The 20,600-nt window shown below is 36.8% G+C and overlaps 2 long non-coding RNA genes across 2 annotated transcripts; both read right to left on the bottom strand.

Annotated features, from left to right (window-relative positions):
• Positions 1–6,560: 6,560 nt before the first annotated feature.
• Positions 6,561–8,867, bottom strand: LOC131635651 (uncharacterized). The gene is made up of 4 exons (XR_009293843.1): positions 8,478–8,867; positions 8,046–8,352; positions 7,438–7,535; positions 6,561–7,365 (listed from the first exon to the last, which is right to left on the bottom strand). It is a non-coding gene; the product is annotated as an uncharacterized LOC131635651 (long non-coding RNA).
• An 8,731-nt stretch (positions 8,868–17,598) lies between these two features.
• On the bottom strand, positions 17,599–19,843 carry LOC131635650 (uncharacterized). Its single transcript, XR_009293842.1, has 4 exons — positions 19,453–19,843; positions 19,021–19,327; positions 18,413–18,510; positions 17,599–18,340 (listed from the first exon to the last, which is right to left on the bottom strand). It is a non-coding gene; the product is annotated as an uncharacterized LOC131635650 (long non-coding RNA).
• Between the last annotated feature and the right edge of the window lie 757 nt (positions 19,844–20,600).

Below are 20,600 nucleotides of genomic sequence, written 5' to 3'. Positions count from 1 at the left end.
TATTCAACTCACTTTTACATAAATGTATAAAATAAAACCATTAAGAATTTGAATTACTATAATTAATTAAAAAAAGCGGACTTAAGGCGAGACGAGCTTAGCGAATAAGTGAGATGGGCTTTAGCGGGCGGTGGACTTTGGCGGATCGAAATTAGGCGGGCGACGAGTTTTAACGGGGCGGACTTTGGTGGGCGGCGGACCTAAAATTTCAACCAAACCGATCATTTTTTGGCGGGTGCGCAGACAGACCCGTTAGGCCACCGCCCATTGTGTCACCCCTAATGAAGTCCTATTGCATTACAATTTTGTTAATTCACATTATTCAAAACAAGAAAATTACATGAATTTAGGTGTGATTTTTACTATTTTTTTTAATAAAAATATAATAAGTATATATTTTTCTCTTATACATGTGTAATTTTTTCCTATTTTCACTTCTTAAGGAATATTTAAATAATATTCTTTAGATATAAGTTTTTACTATTTTTCAATGAACATATATTTTTTTTTTGTCAAAAAAAATATATGTTCATTGAATAATAGTAAAAACGAATTATATTTAAATTTTTTCATATTTAAAATTTTATCTATTTCAGCATTTGCTATTGGATTTTCTCATATTTAATATTGTTTTTTTGTCAAAATTATCTCTAATTATTTATTATAAAAAATTTAAATAAATTATTAAATAATTAAATATATTATAAATAAATTATTGTTTGAAAAGTAACAATATTTTTGCTTTGTAAAAGAAAAACAATATTTTTGCTTTTCGGGAGTATTTATTACTATGTTAGTGTAAAAAATTAGTAGAGTTGATTAAAAAAAAATTTATGCTAGCATGGAGTATTTATTACTATGTTAGGGTAAAAAATCAGTAGAGTTGATTCAAATTTGTTTCAGCTCAAATTCCATAAAAAATAATTCAACTAAAAACTCTATTAGACATTGTCACGGATTTTTCATTTAGAACTTAGATCATTTAAAACTCGTCTCAATTCAACTCGATAAGTTAAATTCCATCCAATTTAATAGTTCAAAAATGGACTAAAAAATTTAAATTTAAGAAAAAAATAATATGGAAGTATAATTAATTATATCGTAATAGATTCAATATATAAAAATGACTTTTCTCTCTTTCAAAATAAATAAAGCATGAACTAAATCGCAGTGTGTTTGGACCTGATTTGCATGTTAGAAAATAGTAGGAAGAGCAAGTCGTGGAAAGAGAATAAATGTTGTGCCGTAAACTATCTTTTATCAATGTCAGTTGTAAGCACCGGCCCACAGAATTAGGTTTGATCTTTAAACCGAAAGTTAGAAATTTAGAAGAAAGGCTGAATCAATTGCTTTCTGAAACCAATAAATCAACGGATGCTATCATCAAGGAATCAACCATGTATATATTAGTGAGAAATTATATTCCAAAGTATGGAATTTATAATAAAAAGTGGTCAAATTCTAATAACTTAAGGGTGATTTATTGGTGAGTTTCGTATCATTGTCTTTCTTATATTCGATGGAGTTTGGTCTTTATCTTTTTATACATTTTTATCTTAAAGTTAAATATCATTTTCATCTTAAATTTTTTTTAAACTACTGTTTTTGAAAAATCAACATTTCTTTTATAAAATATGATGTGTTTCGCAGTAAAATGAGAATTGAGAAGATAGAATTGTCTTCATTAAAGGTTTTCATAAATTAAGAGGGATTTCGTGATCTTTTTCAATATTTATTGGGAACAATAATTTCTCCACTCTCGCTCATACATTTTTCTGCAATAATGGAGGGACGCTTTACAGATTTTTCTGCAAAGTCATTTTTGTCTTTTTTAATTCGAGATCCTCAATTTTTCCAAGAACTCATAAGGGGATGCTAACGCACGAGTCAACTAGTGATTTGCCTACATTGATATTGCATATAGTGATGGGCAATGTAACTCTTCCCAAACCATTTTACTTTTGAGGCAATGTTCTTTAAAGAATTATAGTAATTGTATCCTTATATATCTTGTTTTTTTGGTCAAGATCTCTTTCATGAATTTCGCATAATTAAGCATTTGTTCTAAGACTTCTGAAAATATAATGTTTATTAGTAATTGATTAAAAATGTCAAGAAACCTTGCAAATTTTCCCTCTTTATCATTTTTTTGTTGGATTACGAGGGTAAGACAAGTTATGAACTAGTGATTTTGTTTTGTTTTTCTCTTTTCTCCTTTTGTAGGCGTTCCTCCTCATTTCATATTTCCACCTATTTATTTTTCTATTTTCTTTTTATATCGACGTTTTCTTACCATTCTTCAATAATCATTTTTGTCCGCTTTGTGATTGTTACTACCTCGTCCACTTCTGGTTGTAACAACTTTACATTGTTTTTTGTTTTGATCTTGTTAGAGCAACTGTCCAATTTGGTTGGTAAGGTCTTGGATGAATGTATCGTTTTGATCTTGTTAGAGCAATTGTCCAATTGTATGAATTGCTGAAGCGTAACTTCCATGTTTGATTTGTTTTGAAGATGTGGTTTCATATAGTATTGAAAATGTTGTCTAGTTGAAGGACCATCTTCTAAATTCCAGCGGAAATTACTTCTTTGGAAACAATTTTGATATTGCTATGGCCTCTAGTAGTAGTTCATAAAATTGACCTCTTCATAAGTTTAGGGCAAAATCCAATAGGATGATTTCCGTTGCAAAATTCGCAAAATGCAATCTGCCTTTATTGTGGTGATTCATGCATTTTCTTTAATTGTTGTGGGAGTTTAGGCAACTACTTAGACAACTCATCCACTATTTGGGTTAACAACTTATTTTGTGCAAGAATAGAATTATTGGTATTCAACTCCATGATACCTTTCTTTATTTGTGAATGGTTTATGTTATGTTGTCCTTGATGATCACTGAGCGCCATTATTTCAATGATTGCAATTGCATCTTTTGCGTTTTTGACAAAAGAGAACCCCTTGCAGTAGCATATAGCAACAACTTTAATTGTTGCTGTAATCCATTTCTAAATATGTTGATATGTATAAGATCATTAAAATATTGGTTTCGACATCTTAAGATTGAATCTGTACCTCTCCCACGCTTCACAAAGAGTTTCATTGTGCCATGGGAGAATCCCAAAATGGCTGCCTTTTCTTCCATGAATTTGTTGTGAGGAAAGAATCTAATCAAGAACTTTTCCTTCAATGCATTCTAGTTTGTCATTGTCGATGTTCGTTGGTCTAAATACCGCTCCTTTTTCTTTTGCAGCCAATTAACGTGTAAATAATCTCCGAAATACTGCTTCCTCCTTAGTTTCTGGAACTTCTAGCGGTCCAAAAATCTCATAGAACTTTGTGACTTTTGTATACGGGTCCTCATTGTCCAATCTAGCGAAAGGATTAACATAAATAATTTGTAAGAATCTCATTTTCATTTAGTTTGAAGGAAGTTCCTTTGTAGGGTCTAGCAATGTGTGTCAGACATCTCAGATTAATTATTGTGGCATGATATTTTACCAAAATTATTTTCACTTTTGTCATTGTTGTTGTTCTTATTACTGTTATTATCTATATATGCTATGTTTCTTGCTTTGAAACCAAAGACTCTTCTATATCCTGCAACTTGGATTACAAGTTTCTCTTTCCTATTCTTAATATTGTTCCTGTATTAGATTCCTTCAATAAAAAACAATTTAAAAAAAGCAATTTAACATGGCCTACATAATAAAAATCAACACTTTAAAGAACCTGGATTGATGAAATAATACTGAAAAATTGCATATAAAATTGATCCTAAAGGAGACTTTTATCTGGTATAGCAGTTGGAATTGAAATAACAAGAAAATAATACTTGTAGCAAAGAAATAGTAGCAATTATGAACTTAAAAGGCAACAACAATAAACTTGAGATAATGCAGGAAATTAAGTGCATAAACACCACAATGTGAGTTGTTTATGCTTTTATAGGTGAATTTATGGCTCTAACAAAGCTTGGATCCTAAATAATGAACTAAGGTCCTATTTGTAGCCTCAAACTCGTATAGGAACTACTAAATTTATGCCAAGTGAGTGGGAGAAAGTGTGGGAGAAATTGCTGATACTGGTGCAATTTTTCGGGGAATTAACATCATAACGGGAGTCAGCTAGGGTGGCAGTCAACCGTCATTACTCCTTCAAAGGGGGTCTTGAACACGGATCATGATGAGTGTCAGCTGGGCTGACGATCTGCCCATCATGGCATGTTGACTAACACTTCTTGTTTCTTATTTTTTTGTTGACGGTCTATCTTCAGGACTACGTGACGCCCGTCATGACTAGGTTTTGCCTGTCATGACAACATGAAACTTAGAATACATTGCCTTTTCACCATTTTCATTGTTTTACCATGCAGAGACCTCTTAATGATAAGTACCTCAAATATACAACAGAAAACCAGCTTAACACCACACAAATGCATGAATCTACCCTAAAATGAATACAAATCGAGCTAATTAAATGGATCATTTAACATGTTATCAGTCATCATATGCAAATTCAATTTTAAATCGATACGGGTTATGTTGAGTAAATTTGCATTAACTAGGCTAGTCTTATAGTTTGATTTTTCTTCTTTTTGTTTGTCATTTGTGAAGTTGAATGAGGTGCTATCATCAATTGGAAAGACAATAAATTTTTTTGGATGTGATATACCTTTTGGATATCACAGAGGTTTCTAATTTTAACATTGTATGAGTTGTATTATGAATGATCCTTCCATGGTTATGTTCTTCTTTTGAAACAAGCACAATATGATAGATCTTGACATTAGAAATAACAAGATCAATTGGTTTCAGGGGTGGCCCTGAGCATGGGCTAGTGGGGCGGGAGCCCAGGGCCCCATAATTTCAGGGGCACCAAAATTTTTAATCCATATATATATATATATATATATATATATATATATATATATATATATATATATATATATATATATATATATATATATATTAAAATAATAGTTTTCTATTATAAAAATATTTGTTAAAATTTATATATATTTTTTAAAATACTGGCTAACAAATATATAGGGGCACTACAAAGTCAAAATTAATAAAAGAATATAGAGAATTTGGATTTATAAATGCTAAGGCTAATGCTGAAAAGATTGAGAATGAAATGGAAATTGAATGTGTGTTTATTCAAAAACGTTAAATTCGTAGAAAACAACAATATGATAAAAATCCATCTCAGCCCACACAACTGAATCTCAAGTCTGATGAAGAGTATTTTTGAAATCACTATTTCTTATATATTGTAGATCAAATAATTGGCTCACTTGATCGAAGATTTGAGCAGTATAGCACATATGATTTGGATTCTTGTTTAGTATTGAAAGGCTTAGCTAATTATCTATAGGGACTTGAAAGCATGTTGTAAACACCTTGAAACTTGTTTAAAACATGACGATTCTCTTGATCTTGATGGTGAAATTTTGTTTGAAGAATTGAAAGTTATTAGAGAAGTTTTAACAATTGAATCAAAATCAAGCTATGTGTTATTGAGTTCTTTGAAGATTTTTAATTGTTTTCCTAATGCATGCATAGCTTATAGAATAATATTGACTATTCCTATCAGTGTTGCATCTGCTGAGAGAAGTTTTTCTAAATTAAAATTATTAAAATCTTATTTGAGATCTACTATGTCACAAGATAGACTAAATAGTCTTGTGTTGATTTCAATTGAAAATAATTTTTTGAAGAACCTTGATTATGAACAAATTATTAATGATTTTGCAACAAAAAATGTTAAGAGGGTGATATTAAAATAAGAAGAAGAAGTCTCTTTATAGTGGTTTATATTTTGATGTAGTATAAACATTGATTTAAAGATCCATACTTGTATTATTTTTGAACAATGTCAAATGAAAATATTTTTTTATCCAATTATTTCTTTTATCCTTATGTATTTATTGTTAAAAAAAATTATAGGGTGTCATACCCCAAATTTGTCCTACCCTTAATTTCTAACTGGCTTAAACTTCGCATTCATCTGCATACCCCATTAGGGCATTAACATGACATCGCATTTATTCGTTAAATAAACATCTAAAAGCATGGGGTCAAAAATCCTCTGGTGAATCGAGTTCTTACTGGTTTAAGGTTCCTACTACAGACAAGTTGGTTGAAATATGGAATTAGGGGTCTTGGTTCATGAATATTGGTCTCTTTCAATTGCAAGTTAGTGGTCCGCATTAATACTGCTCTTTTAAGGGAGAAAGGTGATTGCTTTTGAGAGGATAAAAGTGCAAGCATGGATATTAAAATGAGACATGGTGTTTTCAAGCCTTGAGAAGCTATTCGCAAAGACTTTGACTTTTGGGTCAAAGTCAACTGTGAGGTTGAGTTTTGAATCGTTCCAATTGGGTTTCTTCATCCGGTTGCAATTGAAGAGAGATCTGAAATTCAAATAATGCATATGGAGGGAAAATGAGAATTCAAACATTATTTGGGGACTTATCACAAATATGGTCAGGGATATCACAAAGTCTATACTACATCCATTCAATTGTGTTACTGGAAAGATTACAAAAAAGGTCTGCATCAGTTACAAATTTAAGCCCATCATATTCATTGTTACCAAAAAGAAGAATTCACATCCAGGGGTCCAAACATCATTCGATTCAACATTGTTCAAATTCCCATCATTTCTCATTCAAAGTACTACACAAGTATGCAAATTCCATTCAACATCCCTATTATTACATCCAAAAGGAAAATTACAAAAAAAAAAAGGCTATGGTTGACTTTTAGTCAGAGTTGACATTTTTGGTCAATTGTTGACTTCTTGTCAATAGTTGACCTTTGACCCTGATCACTAATACCCTGTTGATTATTCCTGAGCTCAATTTACAGAACAAGTGTAAACCATCTCTCCTTGGGTTTCGTCCCTCTTCATGCTGGAAAATTACAAGCACTCAGGCTTTAACACTCTGCCACTGCCTATAATCCCTTGAAGATGCTTTAAGCATATACGTGATGGCACCTGTGGAAAGTAACATGAAGAAATATGCGGACAACCTCATGCGAGTTCTCAAAAGAATTAGTTCAAGACAAAGCATCCATAGTTGAAACCTGCATAACCAAGAAAAACAATTCAGATCAAAAAACAAGTTCATTCCAAGATGGTTGTCACTGAATTCAGACTAAAACTCTTCCCTTGTAACACTTATGCCGGTTCATCTCATCGTGATAACGTGAACGCACCAATCTCGCATTACTTCTCACCAACACATTCAAAACCAGCCGCATTTCGAACGGTTCAGCCCTGTTTCATCAACTTCCTTCAATCATCATGCATCACTAAAGAAAACCATTCAGTCAGCCCCACACGGTTAAAACTCATGCCCTGCACATATAAAACCACATCAATACCCACGCCAATTCAAAACAAAATGAGGGAGTTAGCAAATAAAATTACATCTGCCAATTCACATCTCTTTCAAAAGTCAAGATCCTGGGACTTTATGGAAGCTTAAGGGAATTCAGCCAATCCTCCAAAACCATTCAACATTGCACCTGCATAATTCAGTCAGCAACATCAGTCAGTGCACACATTCAGGTTCAAATATTATCCCTAAATACAATTTCAGTTCAGCCCCATACTTCCTAACAGTTTCCAAACCTATAACTACTTCTAACTGAATTCAACAGTCTAACCATAAACCCACAACTGTCCAAACACTTTCACAAAACCTTTAACAGAATTCTGTTATTACCTCCCAACCAATTCTCAAACAGAAAAACATGTAACTACTTTCCTAACTAACATAACCACCAAATCAGAACTCTAACCCCCTGCATAAACAAAAGCAGAATTACCCACCACCACATAACCTCTTTCCAACCTTTCTAACCACCTAACTAACTAACTAACCTCAATTCCTAACAACCTCCAACTTCTCATAACAGACTTAACCAACTTCTATCAAGTGAAGCATATAACAGTCTAACAGAATTCGGTTACTACCATTGAGTGAATCAAAATACTAACAGAATTTCAACGGAAATCAGAAGAAAAAAGCTAACCTTCCATCCCTATATAATAGGCTTCGCCCTGCATATTGAAGCTCCTCTGGATTTCGCTCTTCACCTTCAAAAATTCGTTTTCACAAGGCCAGAAGAATTCGCCACCTTTTCACTTCACTCTCACACTACACCTCCATCGATATTCATCATCACTTCTGAACCATAACCACCTCCAATCCATCTTCTTCCTCACACCAGTCACCGCCACTTTCATCAATCACCCTCCGAATCGTTCAACACCTCTCCAACCATCATCATCAATCTTTCAATCACCTTCATTATCATCTTCAATTCTCCATCAAATTTACTTGCAAAATCATCACACACGAGACTCAGAGAAGAAGCAAAGAAAACCACACAACTCAGAGGAGGGAAGAAGAAGAGATTCTTAGGAAAATATGTGAAAGAAAAGGTTGAAGCAAGAAAACTGACCATGAAATCTTCATCGGAGCTCTTCATCCATTGCCGGAATCGGTTTTCATCGCTCAATCTTCACCATCGCGAACCTTCACAAAATCGGTGCATCTCACCATCATCAATATCCGATCAATCTTCAATCAAGAGCCCTCGACCACGCATCACCATCAACAACATCGCTGGATTCTCTCTGAAGATTCTCCGATCGAATCAAGCCTGAAGAGTTCAAGTAGAGTAGATAGAAGAGGAGAGGAAAGCGAAGAAGGCGGAGATTTGCTCATGGAGCGGCGACGATCATAATCGAGAAGGAGAAGCTCCGATCGAAGAAGGTAGCGGCCGCGAGAACGAGGGAAATTTTTTCAGAATCTGAATCGGCACATAAGGTTACCCTAATTCCCTTTTTGTAATTCTGATGTTAAAAATTGGATAATCAATCTGAACCTATGGACCAAACAAATCACTATTGGGCTCAACGCCATTGCTGCTAGCGCACCCCCCACATGAGCCCGATTCTGTACAAAAACTGCAACAAAAACCACATTGGGGCCTCATGCTGATGGGCCTACGCTTTTACTTGTCATACACTGACTCGATCCATGCACCCCCCTGACTCCATCTAAATCTTGTAGGTTTTAGGTTTTATGCTTAGTTTTTTCTACATTCCTTTAGGTGATAGAACATGATAAAGAGATAATAAAACCATTAAAAATTGTTAGATTTTTAGGTAATTGTTGACATTAAAAAAGCTTATAAAAATAGTAGTATTTCTAGGTTAATTTTGTATTATCATGTGATTTGTTTCTTCTATTTTTGTATCATTTCCATGTTACGTTTGTATAATTGCTGTGTGATTTTGTTGATAGATTTTGGCCTTATTTTGACCTACCTTGTTAATATCATCTTAACTTTAGATTTAGACGCCATATTATTTTAGATTCCTTTCGTACATAAATAGGAATTAGAATGACCTAGATTAGAATTTAGAGATAGTTCCCCTTTTTCATCTTCTTTTTCTTTTCAACTTTTAAAATACTTAATAAAAATCGATGAAGATCATACCGTTGCTATATTTCATGGTAGGAAAGAAATGATTGAGGCGTAGGCCTCGATGTACGTTCTTTCCTACTTAGCGGAGAAGAAATGATTGAGGTGTGAAGCCTCGGTGTATTTCTTAACCGTTATTTAGAGAAACGATTGTGGCGTAGGCCTCGATGTGCATTCTCTAAATATTCATAAAAAACTCCTTTTTGTATCTCTTTTACTTAGCGGAGAAGAAATGATTGAGGTGTGAAGCCTCGATGTATTTCTTAACCGTTATTTAGAGAAACGATTGTGGCGTAGGCCTCGATGTGCGTTCTTTAAATATGCAAAACAAACTCTTTTTGGTATGATCTAAGTCACAAAATTAAACCCCCTTAAAAAACACCAACCAAAAACACTTCAAAAAACACTAATGAATGTTCAGACTTAAAACAAAAGTAAGGAAGTGATGCGAGACCTTGTAGTGGGTTCTCGTCATCACGGAATTACCCTTAAAAGATACAAACCAATCTCTTTTTCTCCTTTCTAAGGGCAAGTTATCTCCGCTCCATTGCATCCTAGGCTGTCCCCTTGTGCAAGAGCGTGAGCGTTAACGCCGCCCAACTAAAAAACACAAAAACAAACAGAAAATCGTGAGCCGAGCTACGGTAACTCTGATTCCTGAAAAGGATACGTAGGCAGCGGGGTAGGGCCCGTGCGAGTACAATTTTTTATTTTCCCTACATTTTGCATTCATTCGCATATAGACATAGACATAGTTTTACACCCATTAGATAGAAACAAACATAGGTGGATACCATCGAGTACGATGGGCGCGAGGGGTGCTAGCACCTTCCCCTCGCGTAACCGACTCCCGTACCTTGATTCTCTGGTCGCAAGACCCTGTTCCTTCCTTTGTTAGGTTTTCTGATATTCCTTTCCCTTATGGGATAAATATATTGGTGGCGACTCTGTTCATTTTTCGCGAGCGTGCGACAGCTGGCGACTCTGCTGGGGATGTTGCTAGACCTGTTGCTGGTCCATCCTTGGCGAGTCGATCCTAGCCTGCGTTGTTTGTTTATTTACTGGGTGTTTATTTGTTTTTATGTCTATACCTTGTATATATGTTTGCATGTTTATTTTTCTGCTTGCATATCATGTTTATTTCTGTTTGCACATCATGCATATGGATTATATTCTGTGTTCCTTGGGGTCTTCTGTTCTGTTTTGCAGGTTGGGTGGGATGTTCTATGAGGTAAAAGGCCCAATACCCAGGCCAGAGTGACACATAGGATACCTAGGATAGAGTGGATAGTCATGACGCCGATGAGATGTCAGGTCTTGTCTAGTGCGATCATGAGACCCACGCCCAGTCGAGGTCCAAATGGGGTATCATTGTTGGCATGTAGATGCAACAACATTGGTGCCTCAGGAGGACTGATAACGCTGGTTGCCATTTTGACCTACCTTGACCTAGACTACACCTGTGAGTGGGGAGGGATATACATGACAGGTACCGTTGGTGACTATTCTGTTATGATGGTGACTATTGTTCCTATGGTTCCATGATACAAGGCCGAACCTTTGATCTCATGACATCTGATCTATATCAGTTATTCAGAAGTTTGTATGGTGGTTACTAAGATTATATGGACCTTGATCCCATGCCTCTGCATTGCATAACATCATTGTTTTATCCACTCCATTTATGAAAGATCCTAAAGTCTATTTCCAAAAAAAAAAAAGAAGGAGAAAAAGAAAAAGGAAATAGAAAAGCAAAAAAAGAAAAAGAAAAGATATTATATACAAAATAAGGCTTTGATTCCAAAAAGAGATAAAAAAGAAAGAAAATGAAAGATTGTGAAAAGACTTTAGGATCTCTCATAAATGAAACATTGCATTCATATTATCATGCATCTCATAGTTCTATCAGAAGCTTATTGGGGTCCTCTTTCAATCCAGATTTCTGCTTCATTAACAAATTTGACTTCCCTACATCTGTATCATACAAGGATTAATCAGAAGAGGATCATGGACCGTCTTGAACAAAATCAGGTTGAACTTCGTAAAGACTTGGATACTATGGGGGAAAGGATGACCCAACTCTTAGAGACTCTCCATGTCGTTATTCAGGGGCAAGAGGAGCTAAGACAAAGTGTTGCTAAGTTGGCTAATGGTACTCCGACCACTGTTGCTAATGGGGGGTCAAAACCTGTGCTCGTGGAAATTCCTAATAAGGAGGATTCACATCATGAGAACGATTCTGAATTTGAAGCTTTCAAGTTCCCAATCGAGGAAAATGAGAGAAAATTCCATCTCCTGGAAGAAAGATTGAATGCCTTAGAAGGTCGAAGCTCCTCTGGTTTGAATGCTATTGATTTGTGCCTAGTTCCTGATATCAAGATTCCTGCTAAATTCAAAGTCCCCAGTTTTGAGAAATACAAGGGTACCACTTGCCCGATGAGTCACATCAAGGCATTCTGCAACAAGATGGCACCATATGCAGAAAATGATAAGCTTCTCATGCACTTCTTTCAGGATAGCCTAAGTGGGGCATCCCTTGAGTGGTATACACGACTTGAACGAACTCATGTCCGCACATGGGATGAACTAGCAGAGGCTTTTCTCAAGCATTACAAGTACAACAGTGACATGGCTCCTACTAGACTACAACTCCAAAGTTTAACTCAGAAGGTTGGTGAGTCTTTTAAAGAGTATGCACAAAGATGGAGAGAATTAGCTTCTAGAGTTCAACCTCCTCTTTTGGAACGAGAGCTTGTAGACATGTTCATGAATACTTTGAAGGATCCTTATCTGAACATGATGATTGGATGCGCTTCCTCCGAATTCTCAAGTTTGGTTGTCGTAGGAGAACGAATTGAAAATGCTTTAAAGATGGGTAAAATCCAAGATATGGCCAATATTCCTGAATTCACTGAAGAAGAGAAAAGTGAAACAAATGCTATTTCAGAGAATAGAGAAGAAGAACTCCCTGCTTATCCTCAGGTTCATGTTCTTAACTACCAACAACAACAAGGTCCACGAAGGCCGAGAAGACCACCAAGAAAGATTGACCCGATTCCTATGACTTATAGTCAACTGCTCTCTCATTTACTCAATGAATCTTTGGTCGAACTAAGGGAGGCTAAGCCCCCTCCAACACCGATTCCTCAAGGATATGACTTAAATGCCAAGTGTGAGTACCATTCTGGGACATCCGGACATTCAACTGAGGATTGTAATATTTTGAAACACAAAGTCCAAGATCTCATTGACTCCAAAGCGATATCATTCACTCCAAATGGTCTTCACATAAATTGAAGAGTTCATGGGGCTCCCGAACGAGGGATAAGCAAGACGTACTCTTATCTTGAGCATTGCATCATTCGCATTGCTCGAATCCCTTAAAGCATTACCAATTCTGGAGTGACTTCGTCAGATTCTTTTTCCATGTGGTAATCAAGAGTGTTCTACATGATGCTTCCCATTCTCAAGGTGCTTCCCCGTTTTTCGGAATTTCAATTGGTTAAGATTCGAGTATTGGGTCCTCTTCACCACAAGTAGCTCTCTTGAGTTTGATGACCATATAAGATTCTTTCCATTTATGATGGCGATTACTACTCTAGCAACAATGCTTGGGGCTCCCGCACGAGGGATAAGCAAGACGTACTCTTATCTTGAGCATTGCATCGCTCGCATTGCTCGAATCCCTAAAGTAAGACAAAAATTTACAACTCTTGGGTGACGTCGTCAGAGTTTTCTTTTGAAGTAATCTGAAGTGTTGGTAAGGAGCTGCAAAAAGTATTCAAGATCAACAAGTCCAGACGGAGTCAAGCCTCCTCAACTATGGCAATCATCAATTCATTTTTGCATTTTCATTTGTAATTTTCCTTGTTTTGTTAAATGTTTCTTCCATGTAAAACTTGTTTGTTTTTAATAAAAATAAAAATGCACTGCATATGCTAGTTTCGAATCAATCCATTCGTGTTCACTCATATCTTTCTGTCTATCGATATCAAACTCTTGATTAAGCAAAAAATATCAAAAGGAGAATGATGAAATAATAAAAACGCAAAATCTCTAATTGTATGCTTTTGAATAAAACCCCGCTGAGGATGTACAGGCATTGTTTCAAATTCCCAAACACTGGAGATATAAGGGAGATAGACCCTCGTTAACCCCTTTGAGCCTTGAAGTAGGAGTTTCTTTTCTATACAAAAAAATATAAAAAAAAAAAAAAAAAACCTCACATTTAACCTAGGGGCAGGGTAGCGTTCAATTAACCTGATCGAGCAATCAAAATTCATCAAGAGTTTGCATCCAAGGATACAACAATGGTTATCCTTCAAAAGGTTTAGAAAAGTCAATACCACAATGGTAATCCCTCATCAATCAAAGAATGAGGCAGTCACAATCACTCCCACAAGTCAGAGATTCAGGATCACACGACTTATTCAAAAAAAGAAAGGATTGAAAAAAAAGAGCCCGCTAAGTCAACAACTTGAAAACGAGTGACTTAGGCAAAAATTAGGGCATCCCGCTGGACTCCAAAATAAAATTCAAAAGAATTTGTCCAGGCAAAAGTTAGGGAAACAAAAAGGAAAAGTAAAGCAGAAGCAAAAAACGAGGATTACAACATAAAGATCCTCAACAAAAGAACAAATTCGTGTGATCAGACACCAAATGTAAGGTAAAGTGACTGCCATGTCCAAGAAGACCTCATTGATTCCTCAATCATCTCAAACTCCTCTTGAAGGATGAACGCTCGTATCAGGTTAAGTTGAACTTAGGACTGGAGAACATCACGAAGAATGGGTGGGTTAGGTTAGACTTTGAGCCTTAAATCCTTTCTTTCTAAAACCGTGAACCAAGCCGCGTTACAACCCATAAAAGACCTAATTGAAGCTGGGTTTATTTCAAAAGCACATTATACCAAGTTGCGTAAAACTGACTCCTAGATGTGTGCTTACCACTTATGTTGATATCGATATGACAAATAATTCAAACACTGAATGTCACAACTTTGTTTTAATAACTTCGATTTCGAAGCTAGCATAAGCATTGCATTTAGATTATCATCTTCAAAACAAATATCTTTTACTTGTGAATAAACATTTGGCATCAAGGAAGATCAAACAATGAACAACTGCAGAAAAAGTTGATCGATTCCATGAGCCATTCACTTCAGAGGCTGATTACTCCAAGGGGCAAGATGTGTGAAGACTCTGTTGACTGAGGCATCCGTTCAAGTTTCCATCAATCTGGGGCAATCAAGTCGAGGAATCTCTCTTGGGTTCAACCAATCTGGGGCAGTTACGTCGAGGTTCGACAAATCTCTCCAAGGATCCTTTGGGGCAAATTCCTTCATAGTTCACGAATCTTGGGGCACAATCTTCTGAGTTTTATTGCCTTCTCCTCGATTATAGGAGTTTATTTCTCCTGGAACTTCGGTCTCTCCCCAAGCACATGAGTTTATTTCTCACGAGAATTGTTCCATTCCCAACTTGGTCCCCTTGTCTGAATTTCTCATCCTCAACATGGTGAATCGAGGGAATCTCCTCAAACTCACCATCCCCAAGCAGTTCAAGGTGTAGGGAAAGTCAAATGAAGCCACTTCCTCCCCAACAAAGCTACATTCCAACCCTCAGTGCAGTTGCTAAAGATCTTTGGTACTGCATGGTTTCCAACACCAACTCATAATGACATCTCAAGACAACAAGCAACGGACCCCAATGATCATGCTTCTCTATCTCACTAACGCCTTTATTTGGCACTTTTGCATATAGAATTCATTGCATATAACATTGCATCCTCAAAAGCGTAGCATTTCCATCAAGGTGGAGCATTACGCCATACAGGAAAATTCAAACATGCATACAAAGCATAAGCCAGGTAATACAAATCAACATTCAATCAAGACGATGATACATCCCCACAGAAAAGTTGTCCTTACAAACTCAGATTGATATCTGCTACTACATCACAAATCTCCTCAAACCATGGTGCCAATACCTGGTATTCTCAATCCCGAAAAGAAATCTTATCTTCTCTCTCCTGTCTTTCTTCGTCAGAATCGTTGTCTCCGAGGTTATTTCCCGTGTGCTGCGTGAAGATTAGAGTGTGAGTGAGGGTGGGCATTCAACCCACCTCATTTTCCAATCATTTGAATAACCATACTTGGTGTGTGGCAATTCGAACGATGGCCGCTCTTGAAGAGTTACACCCCGCCTTTGGCCTGAGGGATTAATGCAATTCTTATGCTTCGCCAGCATCAACATCTTCGTGATTATGTCTTTCGATCGAGTCTAGTCGTCACTAGTCTCCGTGATCCCTTCCCCCGTATGGGAAAACTTTTAGATCCAACCCATGTGTTGTGTATCCTTTGCCTTCCGTCCTGGCAAACCATTTCAAGACTAATTTCCAACCTCAGTGTTGATATTAATTCTTTCTTCCCTTGACCTCAGTGTCGATACCTTTCTTTCCCAACCCCAGTGTTGATGTCTATCCTTTTCTTGTCCAACCTCAGTGTTCATGCCTATCATCCCTTCACCGACCTCTGTGTCGATGCCAATCGTCATTCACAACCTCAGTGTTGATGTTTATCTTTTCTTGTCCAACCTCAGTGTTGATATCCTCGACCTCAGTGCCGACGCCCTTCCTTTCACAACCTCAGTGTTGATGTCCCCCAACCTCAGTGTTGATACGCTCCAACTTCAGCGTTGATGTCCTCCAACCCCAGTGTTGATGTTCATCCCTCCTTTCAATTCTTGTGGATCGTAGGTCTGTCAACCTTATCCTCGTCTTTTTCAATTCTTGTGGATCGTAGGTCTGTCAACCTTATCCTCATCTTTTTCATTTCTTGTGGATCGTAGGTCCGTTGACCTTATCCTTTCTTTCAATTCTTGTGGATCGTAGGTCCGTTGACCTTATCCTCATCTTTTTCTTTCTTGTGGATCGTAGGTCCGTTGACCTTATCCTCATCTTTTTCATTTCTTGTGGATCGTAGGTCTGACGACCTTATCCTCGTCTTTTTCAGTTCTTTTGAGTCGTGGATCTGTTGATCTCACCTTGATTTCGAGTCTTTCTATCCTTGTCTTTCAACTTTTGGGTCAGTAGATCTTGTCTCTCCATCAAACCCGCGCTGTCCAATCATAGTTTCATACAACAATCACCTCCTTTGAGAACCTTGTATTGGCACCGTTACCACGTTACAAGCTACCACCATTCAGATCCATTACTCATTGTAAATTCTTCCACCAGAAAAACAAAAATAAATTTCTCTTTCCCCAGCAGATATCAAAACAAAAATAAGGAATAACACCTACACCATCCTCTTCAGGACAAATTTCTGGTACTTTGATATTTAATCTTCTTCCACCTCGAAGGTTCGAAAAGCTAGCGCCAATCTCACCTTCAGGTTTAAGACGATTAAATAGGGGCAGCTGTCATACCCCAAATTTGTCCTACCCTTAATTTCTAACTGGCTTAAACTTCGCATTCATCTGCATACCCCATTAGGGCATTAACATGACATCGCATTTATTCGTTAAATAAACATCTAAAAGCATGGGGTCAAAAATCCTCTGGTGAATCGAGTTCTTACTGGTTTAAGGTTCCTACTACAGACAAGTTGGTTGAAATATGGAATTAGGGGTCTTGGTTCATGAATATTGGTCTCTTTCAATTGCAAGTTAGTGGTCCGCATTAATACTGCTCTTTTAAGGGAGAAAGGTGATTGCTTTTGAGAGGATAAAAGTGCAAGCATGGATATTAAAATGAGACATGGTGTTTTCAAGCCTTGAGAAGCTATTCGCAAAGACTTTGACTTTTGGGTCAAAGTCAACTGTGAGGTTGAGTTTTGAATCGTTCCAATTGGGTTTCTTCATCCGGTTGCAATTGAAGAGAGATCTGAAATTCAAATAATGCATATGGAGGGAAAATGAGAATTCAAACATTATTTGGGGACTTATCACAAATATGGTCAGGGATATCACAAAGTCTATACTACATCCATTCAATTGTGTTACTGGAAAGATTACAAAAAAGGTCTGCATCAGTTACAAATTTAAGCCCATCATATTCATTGTTACCAAAAAGAAGAATTCACATCCAGGGGTCCAAACATCATTCGATTCAACATTGTTCAAATTCCCATCATTTCTCATTCAAAGTACTACACAAGTATGCAAATTCCATTCAACATCCCTATTATTACATCCAAAAGGAAAATTACAAAAAAAAAAAGGCTATGGTTGACTTTTAGTCAGAGTTGACATTTTTGGTCAATTGTTGACTTCTTGTCAATAGTTGACCTTTGACCCTGATCACTAATACCCTGTTGATTATTCCTGAGCTCAATTTACAGAACAAGTGTAAACCATCTCTCCTTGGGTTTCATCCCTCTTCATGCTGGAAAATTACAAGCACTCAGGCTTTAACACTCTGCCACTGCCTATAATCCCTTGAAGATGCTTTAAGCATATACGTGATGGCACCTGTGGAAAGTAACATGAAGAAATATGCGGACAACCTCATGCGAGTTCTCAAAAGAATTAGTTCAAGACAAAGCATCCATAGTTGAAACCTGCATAACCAAGAAAAACAATTCAGATCAAAAAACAAGTTCATTCCAAGATGGTTGTCACTGAATTCAGACTAAAACTCTTCCCTTGTAACACTTATGCCGGTTCATCTCATCGTGATAACGTGAACGCACCAATCTCGCATTACTTCTCACCAACACATTCAAAACCAGCCGCATTTCGAACGGTTCAGCCCTGTTTCATCAACTTCCTTCAATCATCATGCATCACTAAAGAAAACCATTCAGTCAGCCCCACACGGTTAAAACTCATGCCCTGCACATATAAAACCACATCAATACCCACGCCAATTCAAAACAAAATGAGGGAGTTAGCAAATAAAATTACATCTGCCAATTCACATCTCTTTCAAAAGTCAAGATCCTGGGACTTTATGGAAGCTTAAGGGAATTCAGCCAATCCTCCAAAACCATTCAACATTGCACCTGCATAATTCAGTCAGCAACATCAGTCAGTGCACACATTCAGGTTCAAATATTATCCCTAAATACAATTTCAGTTCAGCCCCATACTTCCTAACAGTTTCCAAACCTATAACTACTTCTAACTGAATTCAACAGTCTAACCATAAACCCACAACTGTCCAAACACTTTCACAAAACCTTTAACAGAATTCTGTTATTACCTCCCAACCAATTCTCAAACAGAAAAACATGTAACTACTTTCCTAACTAACATAACCACCAAATCAGAACTCTAACCCCCTGCATAAACAAAAGCAGAATTACCCACCACCACATAACCTCTTTCCAACCTTTCTAACCACCTAACTAACTAACTAACCTCAATTCCTAACAACCTCCAACTTCTCATAACAGACTTAACCAACTTCTATCAAGTGAAGCATATAACAGTCTAACAGAATTCGGTTACTACCATTGAGTGAATCAAAATACTAACAGAATTTCAACGGAAATCAGAAGAAAAAAGCTAACCTTCCATCCCTATATAATAGGCTTCGCCCTGCATATTGAAGCTCCTCTGGATTTCGCTCTTCACCTTCAAAAATTCGTTTTCACAAGGCCAGAAGAATTCGCCACCTTTTCACTTCACTCTCACACTACACCTCCATCGATATTCATCATCACTTCTGAACCATAACCACCTCCAATCCATCTTCTTCCTCACACCAGTCACCGCCACTTTCATCAATCACCCTCCGAATCGTTCAACACCTCTCCAACCATCATCATCAATCTTTCAATCACCTTCATTATCATCTTCAATTCTCCATCAAATTTACTTGCAAAATCATCACACACGAGACTCAGAGAAGAAGCAAAGAAAACCACACAACTCAGAGGAGGGAAGAAGAAGAGATTCTTAGGAAAATATGTGAAAGAAAAGGTTGAAGCAAGAAAACTGACCATGAAATCTTCATCGGAGCTCTTCATCCATTGCCGGAATCGGTTTTCATCGCTCAATCTTCACCATCGCGAACCTTCACAAAATCGGTGCATCTCACCATCATCAATATCCGATCAATCTTCAATCAAGAGCCCTCGACCACGCATCACCATCAACAACATCGCTGGATTCTCTCTGAAGATTCTCCGATCGAATCAAGCCTGAAGAGTTCAAGTAGAGTAGATAGAAGAGGAGAGGAAAGCGAAGAAGGCGGAGATTTGCTCATGGAGCGGCGACGATCATAATCGAGAAGGAGAAGCTCCGATCGAAGAAGGTAGCGGCCGCGAGAACGAGGGAAATTTTTTCAGAATCTGAATCGGCACATAAGGTTACCCTAATTCCCTTTTTGTAATTCTGATGTTAAAAATTGGATAATCAATCTGAACCTATGGACCAAACAAATCACTATTGGGCTCAACGCCATTGCTGCTAGCGCACCCCCCACATGAGCCCGATTCTGTACAAAAACTGCAACAAAAACCACATTGGGGCCTCATGCTGATGGGCCTACTCTTTTACTTGTCATACACTGACTCGATCCATGCACCCCCCTGACTCCATCTAAATCTTGTAGGTTTTAGGTTTTATGCTTAGTTTTTTCTACATTCCTTTAGGTGATAGAACATGATAAAGAGATAATAAAACCATTAAAAATTGTTAGATTTTTAGGTAATTGTTGACATTAAAAAAGCTTATAAAAATAGTAGTATTTCTAGGTTAATTTTGTATTATCATGTGATTTGTTTCTTCTATTTTTGTATCATTTCCATGTTACGTTTGTATAATTGCTGTGTGATTTTGTTGATAGATTTTGGCCTTATTTTGACCTACCTTGTTAATATCATCTTAACTTTAGATTTAGACGCCATATTATTTTAGATTCCTTTCGTACATAAATAGGAATTAGAATGACCTAGATTAGAATTTAGAGATAGTTCCCCTTTTTCATCTTCTTTTTCTTTTCAACTTTTAAAATACTTAATAAAAATCGATGAAGATCATACCGTTGCTATATTTCATGGTAGGAAAGAAATGATTGAGGCGTAGGCCTCGATGTACGTTCTTTCCTACTTAGCGGAGAAGAAATGATTGAGGTGTGAAGCCTCGG

The sequence above is a fragment of the Vicia villosa genome, unplaced genomic scaffold (assembly GCF_029867415.1).
Source record: "Vicia villosa cultivar HV-30 ecotype Madison, WI unplaced genomic scaffold, Vvil1.0 ctg.001530F_1_1, whole genome shotgun sequence".
In the NCBI taxonomy this organism is placed as follows: domain Eukaryota; kingdom Viridiplantae; phylum Streptophyta; class Magnoliopsida; order Fabales; family Fabaceae; genus Vicia; species Vicia villosa.
The sequence above is the reverse complement of the archived record's forward strand: the minus strand, read 5'-3'. Positions and strand labels throughout refer to the sequence as shown.